Genomic DNA, 16,808 nt, shown 5'->3' on the forward strand with positions numbered 1-16,808 from the left:
CTGGGAAAACTTGGCACTTAAACTAGAGTTGTGCTGACCAATAGCCTCATCAAAAGGAAAGACAAGGCCAGGATGATGGTCCCCCTGCACAGCTCTACAAACACACGGGAAGCATGACTGTGTAGCCCTAGATCTCTGAGCACTCCCACAGCTCTCTCCTGCTACAAATCCCCCTACTCTTCGTATCCGATGGGCACCCTTAGCAGACACTAAATGCAAAGGTCCCATCTGCATACCTTCCCGTGCTGGCTCTTTCTGCACTCCTCTATCTAATCTCCTGCCGCTCCCATGTGGGCTGCCTTTTGGAAACGGACGTTTGGACAGGCTTGCTAGTCTCTGAAGGATCAAGATTCATTTGACATGACGTCTCTCCCAGATAAGCATAGAAAGTGAGTCACTAATTACTGCAGTTCATGCTCACAGTCAGTGGCTCATTTGCTGCAAGGAAAGGCAGTGAAAGTCAGCGAGGATTGGATGTGAAGACATACGACGATGAGAAGCCAAGGGAGCTAAATTTATCTTGCAAACATCTCAGGAGGGACATGATCACAGTCTATAAATACTGTAAAGGTTACTGACACTATAGAATAAATAAAGGAAATTTGTCACCATCTCAGAAGGTGGCAAACAGGGAACTACGGGCCAATGTCAAGGGAGAAACATTCAGGTTTAGTGTCAGGGACTAGACAGAGGCTAAATGCAGTAGAAAAAATAAAAAGAGGAAGAGAGGCCCCATACGGGTGGCACATGACCACTTCTGAGGGCTGTTTCTCCAGTGGTTTGAATTCTAGCTTGCCAAGCTTGGAAAAGATCACAGTCTGCCTCCTGGTTCCCATCTGCTGCCTAGATGCTTTTGCCCACTGAGGAGAGCACAAGCTCAGTTGATGCTACTGGTCTGGAGTCTGGGATTGAATTTAGGCTTACACTTGTTACAAGAGCAAAAGAGGTATGAAATATAGTTGCAGGCAACAGAAAAGGAGACAACACTTGGGAAATTTGAGAACAACACGGCTCTGTTTTTCACTGGCTCTCTTAAGTGCTACCATTATCACCCAAAAGAGATACAGATGAAAAAGGAAGTCTTCGGTGAAATTGCCCTGCAAACAGAACCTCAGCTTACCTGATCTTTTCCTCTCATGTGTATTTATGGACTTTTCTACACCTCAGAAGGGCATGCAGATATGGGTACATCCCTAGCAGCCTATCTCCCTAGAAGAGGAACAGCTTAAACCAGTTTCCCAAATAGAAAAAGTTACACAAGCAAAAGGAATCTTATGCCAGTGTAACTACATGTACATTAGGACATTTGCCAGCATAACTCTATCACTTAGGGATGGCAGGGGAAACATCATACCACAACCATGCCAGCAGAACTATTAAACGGAGACCAGGCCTGCTATTTCTCAAGCCACAATATAGTGATACATGGAATGAAAGTTTTGTTAAATACCTGGCATGAAATTCAAAGCTTTTACTTTTTAACAATACCAGAACCAAGACATTTAATTTGTAAGTGAAGCACGCATCCAAAACCACACAGCACTGCCCTACCAAAGCAAAAACCTCTGCTAGTCTCATAAGTGACTAAAACAACTGGTCCCAATTAGCTGAAAGTAAAAAACAAAAGCAAACAACCAAACCCTCCCACCTCTTTGGAAACTACACTGGATCTCAAAGCGACTGCCGGAACTATGGATTTTATTTGCCAAAGAGGAACATAAACATGACACATATCAATCCACTGGAAGTCGGAGGGAAGCAAAATGTACAGACATTGTTTCAAGATGTATAAAACTTCCTAACTCAAAAAAAGTCATAATTTGTTAAAAATCATCTTTTATTGCCCTAGCAGGACAACTTGCCCGAGTAAAGCGAACAGAGCGAGATCCCTGCTGTACTGTTACTCAAACAGGGAAAACATGAGTTGCTGAACGAGTTTCACTGCATGCGATAAAAGGGACTTCAGCAAAGCTGCTGGGCAAACAAGCGGCGATCCTGCTGCTCCCCGATTTTCTCTTTCCTGCGAAAAGTTAATTTTCCCAAAAGCACATGCCTCCAGATGCCTGTGAGCATCAGCACGAAGGCAGCAGCACCTTCCGAGGCCGCGCGACGCGGGAGCCAGCGAAGGGCCCTCGCCCCCGCCTGCTCTGCTATGAAATGCCCCTGCAAACTTGAGACGCGCTGGCGCGGCGCCGCTCAGCACCTTCGTTCTGAATTTGCCTCGCACCCAAGTTTCTCATTTTGATCTCTCATATTCAAGCAAAATCTTCCCTGGTTTTTGCACATTTGGATTTGTTAGCTGCCCTTAAAGTGAACACAAACAGCAGAGACTGGCCCCACAGCGAGCCCTCGTCAGCGCAGGTCTCGGGGAGCGTTTTTGTGACCGGCTGTGGCTCAGTTTGGCCCCAGTTTGGCTACGCTTCTAACACAGAAGAAATGTATTTTGTTTTGCGTATGCATCTGTCCAGTATTTCCAGACTCAGCCCTGTAAAGGCAAGGGGAACGGTCTTCCCCGAGAAGCTCTGACTTGTCCCAGTCAAAGGAATAGCAGAGAACGAGCTGCTGCATCACCGCACGAGCTACTCACCGCTCCAGGGAAGAAGCAGAACAGGCAGCAAATAACACGATCTCAGAGGAAACACTGCCGGCCCGCCACGACGGATCCCGCTCCCCAGGCCCCGCGCACCGGCGCGCTGCCCCCGCTCCCAGGGCGCTTCCCGCGGCGCGGCCACGCTGCCGGCCCGCCGTGATGGATCCCGCTCCCCAGGCCCCGCGCACCGGCGCGCTGCCCCCGCTCCCAGGGCGCTTCCCGCGGCACGGCCACGCTGCCGGCCCGCCGCGACGGATCCCGCTCCCCAGGCCCCGCGCACCGGCGCGCTGCCCCCGCTCCCAGGGCGCTTCCCGCGGCACGGCCACGCTGCCGGCCCGCCGCGATGGATCCCGCTCCCCAGGCCCCGCGCACCGGCGCGCTGCCCCCGCTCCCAGGGCGCTTCCCGCGGCGCGGCCACGCTGCCGGCCCGCCGCGACGGATCCCGCTCCCCAGGCCCCGCGCACCGGCGCGCTGCCCCCGCTGCGAGGGCGCTTCCCGCGGCGCGGCCACGCTGCCGGCCCGCCGCGACGGATCCCGCTCCCCAGGCCCCGCGCACCGGCGCGCTGCCCCCGCTGCGAGGGCGCTTCCCGCGGCGCGGCCACGCTGCCGGCCCGCCGCGACGGATCCCGCTCCCCAGGCCCCGCGCACCGGCGCGCTGCCCCCGCTCCCAGGGCGCTTCCCGCGGCGCGGCCACGCTGCCGGCCCGCCGCGACGGATCCCGCCGGACCGAACCGAACCAACAAGGACGGGAAGAGGGAAGGACGAATCTGCGTCCTTGAGCGTGGCTTGGGAGCCGGCGCGTCCTCCAGGAGGCTCGGAGGTTTTACTCACAGGACGACCCGCTGCGGGTTTGGTCTGGCTTCGCGGCGGAGGCGCGGCCCTCTCGTCCCGGCGCTGAGGACAACCGTCCGCCACGCTCAGCCCTGCTTCCGCCCCCGGCTCCCCGCCTGCACGGGAGAGGCACGAAACACTCCCACAGAAAGGGAAAAGCCACGGCGCGGGGCAGAGCCGGGGCGCTCGCCGGCCGCCAGGCCCGCGCGGCTCTGTCGGCCGCGTATAAACTGGGACCAGAACGACGGGTTTTTGTCAAATTCTGGCTGTCCATCCCGGGCACATCTTGGGCTGTCCACTCTGCCTTATTAGCTATCCCAAATAAGACTTCCAATATTCTTACAAATATTTTTGTAAGATCTTGGGGGTTTAATCTTTTTTTTCCCTACATGTACTTGACAATTGCTGCTCTCTTGCTTACAACAATAATTCAGTGCACCCGGAAAGGCCTTTTCTTTTCCTCAAGTCTTAATACTGCCATAAGCACACCCATGCAGGTTACACTGAGCGGGGAGAAGTGTCGGTTGGGTAACGAGTGCTAGCAAGAACCATCTAAACGTACCTCTAAAAATTCCTGGAGCCCTTCGGCAGACAAAATATTCACGTGTTTACAAGCGCTGAACGCACCAGTGGGAACCGCAGCCGCCGAGCGCACTTGGTGCTCCCCTACAGAGGGATCGCTGCCGGGGCAGCGAACCCTCGCCAGGCGCAGCCCGGGGAGCCCGGCAGAGGCGGCTCCGCTCCCCTCCAACACTCGGGCGAGCCCCAGCGCGGAGGGCGCCCGGACAAAGCCCTGCCGGCGCTCGGGGCTGCGCGGGGCTGTGTGCGGCGTGGGCTGTGCGCAGGGCGTGCAGCGTGGGCTGTGCGTGGGGTGAGCTGTGCGCGGGGCGTGCAGCGTGGGCTGTGCAGGGCATGCACAGGGTGTGCTTGGGGCGTGCAGCGTGGGCTGTGCGCGGGGTGGGCTGTGCGCAGGGCGTGCAGCATGGGCTGTGCGTGGGGCACGCGCTGCAGGCTGTGCAGGGCATGCACAGGGTGTGCGCAGGGTGTGCAGCATGGGCTGTGCACGGGCTGCACGTGAGGCGTGTGGTGCACAGCCAGGCAGCAGCCATGCGTGCGGTGTGGCTGTGTGTGGCATGTGTGGGCTGTGCACAGAGCAGTGTGGGCTGCGCACGCAATGCACAGCTGGGTGCAAGGTGTGTGGTGTGCGTGTGGTACACAGCCCGGTGTGTGGTGCAGAGTAGCATTGTGCTGTGCGGGCTGCACACATGATGCACAGCCGGGCACAGGGTGCGCGGCGCGTGTTGTGCGCAGGTCGGTGTGTGCGGCGGGCTGCCTGTGTGGCGCACAGCCTGGCGCGCAGGGTGTGCGGGCTGGCTGCGCCTGCCACGTGCAGCCCCGCACGCAGCGTCTGCTGCGTGCTGTCCACGCGGCGCATGCAATGTGCGTGGTGCACGCGCGTGCGCTGTGGTCTGCGCAGGCACATGTGGGGCATGCAGTGGGGCTGTGCACGGTGCGGGCTGTATGGGCTGTGAGGGTGGTGTGGGCTGTGCTCATGGTGCAGGCTGTGGGCTGTGCGGGCTATGCCCAGCACGGCTGGTGTGGGCCGTGTGTGCTGTGGGCCACGCAGGCTCGGAGTGCGGTGTGGGTGTTGTGGGCTGTGTGTGGCGCACGCAGTGCAAGCCGTGAGTGCGGCGTGCGCCTCGCGGGCTGCGTGGGGCGTGCGCTAGGTGCACGCTGTGAGCTGTGTGCGGTGCGCCACGCGCGCTTCTGCCGGTGTGCAGCGTGTGGCGCGTGGGCTGTGCGAGCCACGTGCGGAGGGTGCTGCGCGGGCTGCGTGCGCGCAGTGCACAGTGCGGGCGATGCGTGCCGTGTCCCTGCTGTGCGTGCCGTGTCCCGCGGGGGCTGCGTGCCGGCTCGAGCCCGGCGCGGGCTGCGCACACCGCGCACGGTGCACACCGCGCACGGTGCGGGCAGTACACGCTGCGGGCTGTGCACGCCGTGCGCGGTGCGGAGCTGCCCCGTGGCCCCGCCGTGGCCCCGTCGCGCAGTGCCGGAGCCCCCACAGCCGTGGCGGGGCCGGCGAGCCCCGGCCTGCCGGGGACCCGGCCGCGGGACCCCCGCCCGCCCCCTGCCCCGCCCCCGGCCGCGGCGGGACCTGCCCGGGCACGTCCCGGCGAGGGGCCGCTCCGACCCGCCCGCCCGCGGCCGCGGCCCCCGGCGCCCCCGCCCCGCCGCGCGGAGCCGCGGGGCCGCCCACGAGCGGCGCCGGCAGCCCCGGGGGGACCCCGCGCCGCGGCGGCCGCAGCCGCGACTCGCCCGGGCTCGGCGCGACGGCCGCGACGGCAGCACGAGCAGCAGCGGCGCAGGGGCACCGCGCGCGGGTGACAACCGCTCCCACGCCGCGCCGCTCCCCGCCTGCGTGGGGCCGCCCCGCTCCGCGCCCCGCGTGGGACCCCGCGCTGTCCCGCGCCGCGCGCAGCGCACTCTGCGGAGCCGCCCCGCGTGGGACCCCGCGCCGCTCCTCACCTGCGCGGAGCCGCCCCGCGTGGGGCCCCGCGCTGGCCCGCGCCCGCGCCGCGCGGCGCCTCACCTGCGCGGAGCCGCCGGCAGCCGCGCTCCGCTCCGCTCCGCTCCGCGCCCCGCTCCGCGCCGTCCCGCGCGCCCGGCGGCACCCAGCGGCGCGCAGCGGCGTGCGGGCCCCGCCCCCGCCCGCGGGGCCGCCGCCCATTGGCGGGCGCCGGCGGCCTGGGCGGGGCTATGCAAAGCGCGGCGGCGGCGGCCCTGCAGCGCCGAGCACCGCGGGCGGCGGCGGCGGCGGCGCGGCCGTCGGGCACGCAGCGGGCGGGGGCAGAAGGCCCCGGAGAGACGGCCGGGGCGCTCGCGCTTCCTGCCTGCCCGGCGGCCGCCGCCGGCAGCTGCGGTGGCCCTGCGAGGCGGTGGCAGGTGGCGGGACCTGGGGTCGCAGCCGGGAGCGGCAGCCCAGGCCCCGGCTGCCCCCGAGGCGCTGCAGGAGCCGCGGCAGCCCGGAGGCTGCGGTGAGGAGCGAGGAGAGCCGGACGGAGCAGGGGGCAGCCGCCCGCGCGGCCCAGGATCCCGCGTCTGCCCTGCCCGCGGCGCCGGCGGCACCCGCGCAGGGCGCCCTTGCTGCCCCCGCGAGCCCGGCGCGGCACCGCCTGTCCCGGGCTGCTGCCTTCTCCAGTGTCTCGGGCAGGATGGGGTGGTGGAGAGGAGTTATCCTGGAAGCATCCCAGGATTACTGCGCGGAAGGCTTAGTCCACCACCAGACCGCCCCACGGAGTCCAACTTTCTCGTGCAGGAGGGAGCCTACTTCTTCAGTAGTACTGGCTTGTCCAGTGCTGACTGGACAGTAAAAACCTGTCCAGCTTATTGTGCCTCCAAAGTACATTAGCTCTCCAGTTTTTAGCTGCCAGACCCATTGCAAAATTGTGCTGTCTTCCCAAGCTTTGGGAGGTGGGAGGAGGCAGAGTTCATGTTGCTCATTTTAGTGGCTTTGGAAGTAGCAGTAGATAACATTTGTTGCACAAAGATGTGTATCTGAACTGGATTTGTTTGTAAACTTACTATTTTGGGACATCCTCCCCATTTCTCTGTTTCTCTTTGAAAGTCAGGCATTCTCTCTGCAAATGCTTTTGAGAAGTCCTAGAAGTTCCCCTGGTCATTGTGTTACAGAGAAGCTAGACTGTCAGATTGAAATAATTGGAAGGATTTGATATGAAATGCAATTAAACAGTCAATTTGCTCACCATTTTCTCACTAAGTCTTCTGGTTTCTCACAATTCACTGCTTCAGCCAGGTTCATGATGCAATCTCCACAGGGAAAAAGCTCTACAGGGCTTGAGCTGCAGAGGGATAAGCATGACTTCATCTGATGCAACTGGACTGCACTGTAATGTTGCTGCTCCTCTTGCATCATGCTTGCTGTGAGCAAGCAGCCAGCTCTAACGGAGGGGCTGCCTTGCAGGACAGTGTGAGGAAGGCAGGGGGCCAAGGCCTGCATCAGCTCCTGCACTCTGCACAGCTGATAATAAGAGCCACTTAACTGAGATAAATTATGTCAACAGAGGACATCTGTGAGATTATTTTTCCTCAAAAAAGTAATTGAATCAAGGTGCAAGATCTGCAGATGGAGCATCCAGCCCATGACACTGGCTGACTGGTAGAGTGGCTTGTCTGAACAAACCATTCTGACTAGTCCAAGCTTCGCTGAGTGTAGAGCGTGTGGTCCTGCTGGTGGGTAAAGCACAGCAGTGCTGAGGAGCTGGAAAGGTGCATTTCATGGCTGGCCTAAGTCCACCTAAGCTGAGATTGAGACTCAAATGAGCAGTCCCTCTCTTGTCCCCGTTCTTGGCTGTGTGTTTCTGCTGCCTATAGGAGCCAGAATAAGTTGCTGATAGAGCTGAAAATGTTATTACTATGTTGGTCTTTTTTTACCAGTCAGATCAGCAACTTGATCCAACTCGCCACACAACCATACGAATGCTGATGCTGCCTCAAGAACTGCAGTGAAAACCTACAGCAAGGAACCTGGGGAGATGGCAGAAATGCCCTTTTGGTAGCAATGCAGACTTAGACTGGCTTTAGTGGGTTGCAAAATTGCACCAAAGAGTGACTAGCTATGTCATGTTTGCCAGATCTGTGACTTTTTATGTTCTTTTGATTCTTTGATGCCCCTTCCATTTACGTTGCTCTACATAGAAAGGCATGTGTTCAGAGGAACTAACTCTCTTGCCTGGTAGTTCTTTACTTTTGCAGTAGTTTACTGCATTTACCCATCTAAATCAGTGGCTATGGTTTCTTTCCTAGGACCATTAATAAATCAGGTTTTCTACATTATCACTCTAGGCAAGCTATGCCTGTGCTGTACATATCAGCTATAATTTGTTGCTGATTTTTTTTAAAGGAGTTTAGAAGAAGCTTAGCTTCTTTAAGATACTATCTTGTGGTGCTCCAAGGCCCAGGCCAGGAAACTAACAGGGCTCTCCCAAGAGCAGCACACATTTTCAGTGCTCACTGCATGTTCCCCCTGCTGCGAGCCTGGGACACTGCACGCTGCAAGTCTGAGTTTGAAGCTACCTGTGACATACAGCCAGGACACAGATTTTAAGGTTCCACCTAAATCCAGTTAAGCTGGCAGAGGGTCTACAGCTCTCTCAAACAGGCCTGTGCCTCCAAACCCCTCCAGACTGCCACTATCTTGGAAAAGATTTAGTAACTTCATGACACTTTCACTGCCAACGTAAGCATCCAGCAACCAGGCTTTCTCCCCTCTGTACCCAACGGACTCACCCCGGGGGTGTGCACTGAAGCAAGTGGGCAGGATCGGCGCTTCCCGGAGTGCAGGGGCAGCTATGTCGGCTTCCTGAACACAGCCTAAGGGGACTGATGGTGGCACCTGCTTGTACATAAGCACCCGTTAGTTAAATCACTCTGCTATGAAGTGGAAGAGGGAAGTTCAGCCCTCCTCTCAGCCTGAGGAGTCACAGGCTCACCTCAGAACAAGCACCGCTGGCCAGGAAGTCATCTGGCCAACAGCTTTTCGCTGACAGTGATCAAGAGCATAAGGACAAAGCTAGCAGGGCCGCCTCTCCAGAGCTGGCTCCCAGCCTCCAGCAAACTGTGGTTTGGGGGCATCATGAATCAGTCAGAAGTGGTATCTTTGCATTAAATAATTCTGATGGTTTATTTTCTCAATGACTTTGTCCAGCCCACAAAAGCCATGCAAGCTTTTGCATCCTCAGCCTGCCTGTGTACAGAATCCAGGCTTGCCTGCGCTGGGGATATTCACCTCTCCTGCACATTCACTCTTGGATACGGTCCTGTAAAAGTTAATCTCACAGCATCTAGTTTGTTGATGCTTAAAGTCCTTCTGAGATCTATAGCACCCATTGCAGGACATTAATGGTTAAATTTGTTCCAAACCTGCTGATCTTTATGTTTGAAAAAACAGTTTCCAAACTAAAAGTTATCATTTCTGTGCCTAAAAGCTCATTTGTTTGTTTTTTTCCCAGCTACCTCAACATAATAAAAAAGTCTATCTCTTGCTGTAGGCCTTGCCTTTTCTAACGCTCCTGTAGGACTGATTTTCCATAGCACATCACAGGGCTGAAACATGGGTATTTTCACGTGCTTTGGGAGGTTGAGGATACATGTTCGCGGACGGGCACAGGCAGGAAACAGGACGCAGCTCTCAAGAACTTCGGGGAAGGTCAGAATCAATTTTGACTTTCACGTATCACCGGAAGGTTTTTTTGTTGTTTTTTCTTGCTGCAAAATGAATTAAGAGCTCAAAAATTTGTCAAGCATTTTTTAAGCTGTCTGCAGTTAAGCAACTCGAGGGCTCCTTGCACGAGCTGCTAACCCGACGTCGGTCAGCAGAGGGCACTGAATGCTTTCTTGGAAGCAATTTAAATCGGCAGCCGGCAGCACTGGTCTCCTCTGTTGCACAAAGCAAGTCTAAGAGCAAATTATACTCTCATTTCCAAGCTTAGTTCATGAAGATTACACAACCAGAGGCACAGATTTACTTTTACTTTGCCTTAAATTTTCCCCTCTCTCTTCCTCCTACTCTCCTCTACAGTTTCACTCATTTTCTCCAGTTTCTCCTTACCACTCGTCTGCTGTGTTCTTTCTCAGCCATAAAATGCAAGATTTTCTGAGTAACTGAGACCTCTTCCCCACGATCCCACTGACCATGCTCTTCACCCCTTTCACTCCACACAGCTTGTTCCTGCCATAACCAGTGTGACAGGATACTTTAGACCTCCCCGTTTCATACAATTATGTGCAACTGGAAGTTTTAACTGTAAAAATAGAAGCATGCATCGGGTACCCCCATCAGAACAGATGAGGTGTGAGAGCTCAGTATTGCACAGCCAGATAGATCTTGCTTTCAGGCTATTCTTTGCAACAGCAAGCCCCAAGTGAGCTGTGCTTTGCCTCATCCCATCGTTTCCATACCCCTCGCTCCTTTCCATACCCCTGCTAAAGCACCTTCTTTCCCACCAGGGCTTGGACCCTTCAGACAGTTACACATTGCTCAAATTCCCCCACTTAAAATCAGCAGATGAAGCAAGAAAGTGGACTCTGACCCTTTTATCTATGTTTGCTCTTGCTTACAAGCAGGTGATGCAGGACCCTGGGCCATCATCCACATATCAGAGATGGGAGAAACCATTTGAACTTTTCCAAAAGAATAAGTATGACAAAGAGACATCTTCTTGAGGAGTTGGGGAGGTTTTGAAGCCTCTGAGTTAATCATGGATACTGTGGATCTCTCCCCCATTCCTTCTTAACTCACTGCTTTCCAAGTGATCCACGAGAAAAAGGCTTGGGACCTGTCTTAGGAAGACACTATCCCACAGGAGATGCTGCAGTGGAAGATGATCTCCAGCACTGCTTCCCCTCCCTCCACTTCAGTACACACACCACTAGGCTGGGAAACTGGACCCCCTTCCTGAGCTGAGCAGAGAAATATGCCCAGAAACAGTGCTGGAGGGCACAGTCCATCTCCAGTCCTTTTCCACTGCTCAAACAGATGCCACATACCACCCCAGCTCCGAGGGCAGAAGGGGATCATGAAGGCACATAGGAGCCAGAGGGTGTGAACTGAGCCACACCACCATGATGCAGACACCATGGGACCACTGCACAGCTGGCACCTAACAGCATGGTCTCCTTTGAGGCCCCTGCAGTTAAAGCACAATGCTCCTGTCCTGCAGAGGACATGCCTATCCTGCCACCACCACCTACTGAAACACTGGGCTCCACCTCTTCTTGTCACTGCCGCTGGGCCATGTAGGGATTTCCCATCACCACCGTGGGCTTCAGCCTCACTTCTTCTTGGCTTTCCCCTTCCCACTGTTTATGTCCAGGGCTGATATGGATCCCCCCACCCTAAAAAAAAAAGAAAAAAAAAAAGAGAGCAAAAGTCTTTTATGCCTGCCTCAGAAAGCAAGTCAGTGTTTGCCCTCAAGAGCCTCCGATGAGAGATCTCCAATGGGCAACACCATCTCCTGCAGCCATCCTTCCATTGCCTGGATTTCTTCTGTATGCTTCAGATTGTTTTGTTTTGCTTTGCTTTCCCACACTGAGGCATTTTGCTCTTTCCTTGCTATTTCTCTCACTTGTTTGAGTAACTGCTAGTGGTTTTTAGGCTTCATTGTTTATTTACTTTCACTTGCAGGAAATTTCAGTAAGGGGCTATTGATTTTTCTCCCCATTGAGTCACACAGGAGCAGTCTTACCATCAAGCTTGTAGTAACCCTCTGTTTGTACCTGGCTCCAGGCTCTCCAGCAAGCCCTGGTACTACCAGCTGGGCAGAAACGCATGAGCCTTCCACACCCTGGATCACCTGGCTGTGCTGCTCCCATGGCTGATCAGGATGCTGGCTTTGTTATCTGTGCTTTGCTTTCCAGCCAAGTTTTTAATCTATGCCATAGTGATGATACAGAACCATGCAAGGCAAATGACATCTTGAACTTGACTGGTTTGTTACTGGCCTCTAATTCCTGCTTCCTGCATCTTTTGCAAACTCTAATTAGTACACCAAATTTGCCAGTCTGGTGTGATTATTCATTACCAGGCACTTTGGGTTTCTACAGCCTCTAATTTTCTGTTTTTTAAATCCATTTTTATTATCTTATTATCTCAACAATTTACCTGCCCTGCTGTGATAAATACAATGGAATCAGAAATATGTCAAATAGGATCCTAGTCTGAAAATGGCATCTTTGCCATTCCTCACTCCATTCCAGTGGCTCCATTTCTAATGCGCTCAAGTCTGGGAGCAAAGTGATGTGTTATGCATTAAAACAGCATATTCATTGTAAGGCTTTGGAGTCATGCAGATTACTCTTCCTTGGGAATCATGCTCTAAGCAACATTTTGCTTATTTTCTTTAGCTAGGACAAATGCCATAAACAGGCCCAGTTCCAAGTGACTTTAGTGGAGGTAGGATCAGATCTCTGAGGAACATTAAGAGAGGCTACACTGACTTATTGGACTGAACAGATCTTTCCCAGAAAACTCTTGGGGGGAAAGCACTACTCCTACCTCTGGTCCTACTGCCTACATAAGTCTTGCTGGATTTACATACTTGATTTGTGTTCCTTCCAATGTTTTTAAAATGGTCTTTCTTAGAAGAAAAAGGATAGGAACATCCAGTGAAGAATTCCACTTGGTTTCATACAATTAAAGCTATGAGCAAAACTGGATCCAAGACTACATAAAATTCCAATGGGAAACAGTCACAAGTATGTGGTCAGTAAAGCGGAAGTAGTTTTGATGGCATGACTCTACCAACTTACAACCCTGGAGTTACTGCTTTTCCATCGGTTGTCTGCCACCCTCCTGAAATAGCAGCACAATCTGTGTTTCCCCGCACGAGCTGGGTTGGAAAAGCAAGGAGGCAGTTATCCATCAGATTCCTCACCCTCCTTCAGTGCTTCTGCAGAATAAATTCCCCATAAGCTCTCCAAGCTTTTGTCTGGGGCAACATTACTTTGCAGAGCACCAGCAGGACTGCAGGGGAGCCTTGGAAATCTTTGGCAGCAGGGAAGAGAACAAAAAGAAACTGAATTTGAGAGAAGAAAGACAAGGGATGATTTTAATTTTTTTCACGCTCCCAAATGGGAAGATGAAGAGCTCTCAAAGGTAGAGATTTCATGCTAGCAAGTCACAGCTCCAGCTAGCTGGGTCATGAACCCTGGCACAAAGATGAGGAGTGTTAAGCACCAAACTTTCATATCTGTGTTGCAATTAAGTCTGGAGTTCAGATTTTGACTCCACTCTGAACAGCTTAGATTTACTTAGGGACCACAGCAAAACAAGGGCTCATTCCAGCTCCTACAGCAAAGATGCTCATGCACAGAAAGCACATCTGCTGATGTATTCCCATAGTACCTGTCCGGAGGGTCAGCGCCAGGGTACTCTAAACTGTCCAGGTTCATGACTGTCCTGCCAATGGGAAGTGCTTAAATAAATAAATAGATCAACCAATCAAGGCAAATGAATGAAATCAAGTGAAAAAATTAATCTGGCAAAAGAAAAAGTGCAAAATATTCCCCTAACAGGGGACTATTATTCTCATGTAGTCTATTTTTCTTTTCTTGCTTTTGCTTGCTTGCCTCTGTCAGTGTGTGGGAGTGCTGTGTGTTTCATGTGGATGCCTGAGTGAAATGAAGCTGCCCGTTAGTAATGAAAGAATGCTATGGAGAGTGACTCTCTGATTGCTTACAGAAAGAGGTCTTCAGGGGGAGATGGAAAACCCAGACACAGAGACACAGACCTAGCAGGAACTGGCAGCACTTCCTTGTGGGCCCTATCAGCCATGAGCAGAGGGACTCAAGGGCTGGAAATGCTTTCACAAGCACTTCCTCAGTGCGCATTTAAGAAAATAGATGATTAAACTATGCATTCGCTCTTCACAAAAAACCATCCAGCCCAAGCCCAAGAGCCACCTTTACGTATGAATAATTTTTGAGTTCTTTTTATTTGAAACATCATCAATGAGCAGCCCTGCAGGAGGTAAATTACTGATGGTGCAAAGATCTATCTGAGAAGTAACAGGAAACCAAAAAGAAAGGGAAAATGTTAAACAAAACATTATTAAAAAACAGAAACTGGAATTTTTTTGGCTGATGTTTCGAAGATGTCTAAAGTGTCTGGATATGCAATTCTCCTTAAGTGGATTCAGAATCCTCCTGCAGCTTTGCAAATCTCAGAATTATCAGTTTCCTATACTGCTCAGGTAAATCCTTAACTATATCAATAGCCCTATTACAGAAGGTGCTTTCCTCCTACAGGTGAGGAAAGCAGAGGAGAGAAAAAACAGAAAAAAGAAAATAAACCAAATTTCATTTGAGGGGCAGAGGTAAAGGCCCTCATTATGAGCTAGTGTGGAGTTGTTCATCTCCTGAGGCCACTGTCCTTGTACCTTTCCCGTTTGCCACTTTCACGTTCCCCACCTCAGCTGATAGGTCTAACTCCTTGCTGGGCATCTTGGGTCTGCAGCAGAAAGAGCCCATGAAACAACTATCCCCTTTTCACACATTTCTATTTTGAGGAACAGAAGCAATGTCTATTCCCTCTATTAACTATCTCTGAATATCCCATCTTCCCAGTTTATTAAACAGCTACCTCCCCAGTGCACAGGTTGTACTCTTTCACATCCCGTACAACACTGTATAGGTCAGCACTCAACATAGCAATGTACCCACGGGAGAATGGAAATCTGCCTGGTAAAAATGTTCTTTGGTAATTCATGTACTCAGAGGAATTAGAAATCTGGACATGGCAGAAAACAATGTGGAATGTGAATTGGCTACACTGTAATGTAATGAAGGTTGTAAATACTGCCTCGTATAAGGCATTGGCACTCCTGTGCATCAGACTCCTCCATCCTAAAACCTTACTGTAATGAGCTTGTCCCATTGACCAGTTCTGAGAAGGTTTTAGCTCAGCAGTTCACAAACTGCAGTCTGCAGGGTGCCATTAGTCTAGCTGTTATCTATGCCTGGTTCAACAGAAACTGTACAACATATCATGTTCATGTTTTTTTCTGTTTGAGGTTTGACAAAGTTGGCCAATGAGTTTGCTGATGGTCCATAAAAACACCGAGGGATGAAAGTTGATTTTGGTCCAAAAGAGTCTGGGAATCACTAGATCATTTTGCATAGGCAGTGAGACACGAGAAGAAGAGAGATGCCTGTAAAGATGTCTCAGATAATTTTTCCAGGACATTCCTATTCATCACTGCCAGCATCCATTAGAAGGCATGTTACCTACTTACAGGTGTTTGTTTTTCAGATATTGGATAGATATCCCCAAAGCGACCATCAATTCCTTCAGAACCCTCTGAGCAACACAACTGTGAAGGGCTCCTTTGGTCATCTACGAGAGTATGTATGCTAGAATAGGTTTTGTCTAGAAGGACATACAGTCCTGCTTATGGTAACTGCCATAAGGAGCTAGCTGTATTAGAGGATTAGGAAAGTAAAAGACATAATATGGCAAATTATTTTCCATCTTGAAACACCTCTTGTGTTTTCTCTCAGCCATTTCAAAACAAGATCCATGTCTGTTTTGGTGTTAAAATAAAATTAATTTTTGCATGTCAATTTTGCTGTGTTCTCATGTTGAAGAAGAAAAGCAAATATATTCTGTATCCATTCTTTTCACAAGTGACATAAATCTTCCATTTAAAGTATTAGATTTTGGCAAAGCTATGCAGGAATGGATATGTAATGTATTTCATGCTTCATGGGATATCAGATTCCTGCTGTCTATGATCATTTCCTTGGAAGATACAGAGCTCACCAGATGGATTAGGACCTACAAGGCATGTTATAACTACTGCTGTCTCAGGAGCAAACGGAGACTTGGAGGCAAATTTGGCAATTACACCAAGTAAGAGCAGGATGATGTTTTGTCTTTGATCATGAGAAATTTCTTAAAGCTATACTAGTTTGCTGAATGGTTGTGTTATAGGAGCACTGCCATCAGGGTTTGAAGAAGTGGTCATCAGTTGTCTACATATCCTCCATTTTATAACACTGCAGTGCAGAGGACATACAGAAACAGCAAGGATGAAAGTAATTGCCCTAACTGCAACAAAAGCTCCATTGGTCACTCAAAATTCAGATCAGAATTCCAAAAGGAAGATCCCCTGAAGATGTACATTCTGTGAGAATGGCAGAATTCCCAGAATTCCTTATATTTTCATAGGGAAAAACTACAACCAGCAGATGTATGAAAAAGTTGCCTTGATACTTTGCTGTATTTTGCAGAAGACTGTAGTTCTTGGCTACAGTTGGCTGTAACCTGGTTAACATGTTCCAGTTGTCTTCTTTCATGAGCCCAACTTTTAGAGAGAAGAAAAAAACCATGAAAGAAGATTCTGCTCATGAAGGTGATTGATCAGTCAGAAGAAGTGTGGTCCTTCACTGGCCACACGGGGAAATACACCTACTGTTTTTCATCCCTCAGTAACACATCCTTCCAACACTTCTAAGGAAAATCTTATGTGAATCAGTCTTTGGCATTTAGCAGGAAAGATGCTTTGATTTACCTGCAGAGTGAAAATAATTCTGCACAATCTTTAATGCTTTTCATGACATCCATTTTTGGCCACCTGTTCTGATTCAAAGTAAAAACAGAACAGATGGAAACTGTTTGTACACGTTTCCCCCCTGCAGCATTTAGAGGACATTGCAGTGCCTTTACCAAACTTTCTTTTGGCAGTATGAGGAGAATGTTACTGACAATCTTTCTGGGAGCCCCAAGATGTTGTAGGAGAACAAGCAAGGATGTTACTGTTATATACTCCTAATAATTGCATATTTGTGAAAAGTAGGAATTGCGTGCTTA

The 16,808-nt window shown here is 51.8% G+C and overlaps 1 protein-coding gene across 6 annotated transcripts in view; it reads right to left on the reverse strand.

Annotated features, from left to right (window-relative positions):
* The window catches only part of EDA2R (ectodysplasin A2 receptor), a 49,873-nt gene extending 43,813 nt beyond the window's left edge, over window positions 1-6,060 (reverse strand). For 4 of the 6 annotated variants that reach the window (XM_062584567.1, XM_062584566.1, XM_062584569.1 and 1 more), the window contains exon 1: window positions 6,012-6,060. The gene's annotated coding sequence lies outside the window, so the exon portion shown is untranslated. Of the gene's footprint in view, window positions 1-236; window positions 439-2,686; window positions 2,706-5,947; window positions 5,958-6,011 lie in introns of those variants that run through there. The other 2 variants (XM_062584564.1, XM_062584565.1) reach the window with 2 other exon arrangements.
* Between the last annotated feature and the right edge of the window lie 10,748 nt (window positions 6,061-16,808).

The sequence above is a fragment of the Rhea pennata genome, chromosome 11 (genome assembly GCF_028389875.1).
Source record: "Rhea pennata isolate bPtePen1 chromosome 11, bPtePen1.pri, whole genome shotgun sequence".
Lineage (NCBI taxonomy): Eukaryota > Metazoa > Chordata > Aves > Rheiformes > Rheidae > Rhea > Rhea pennata.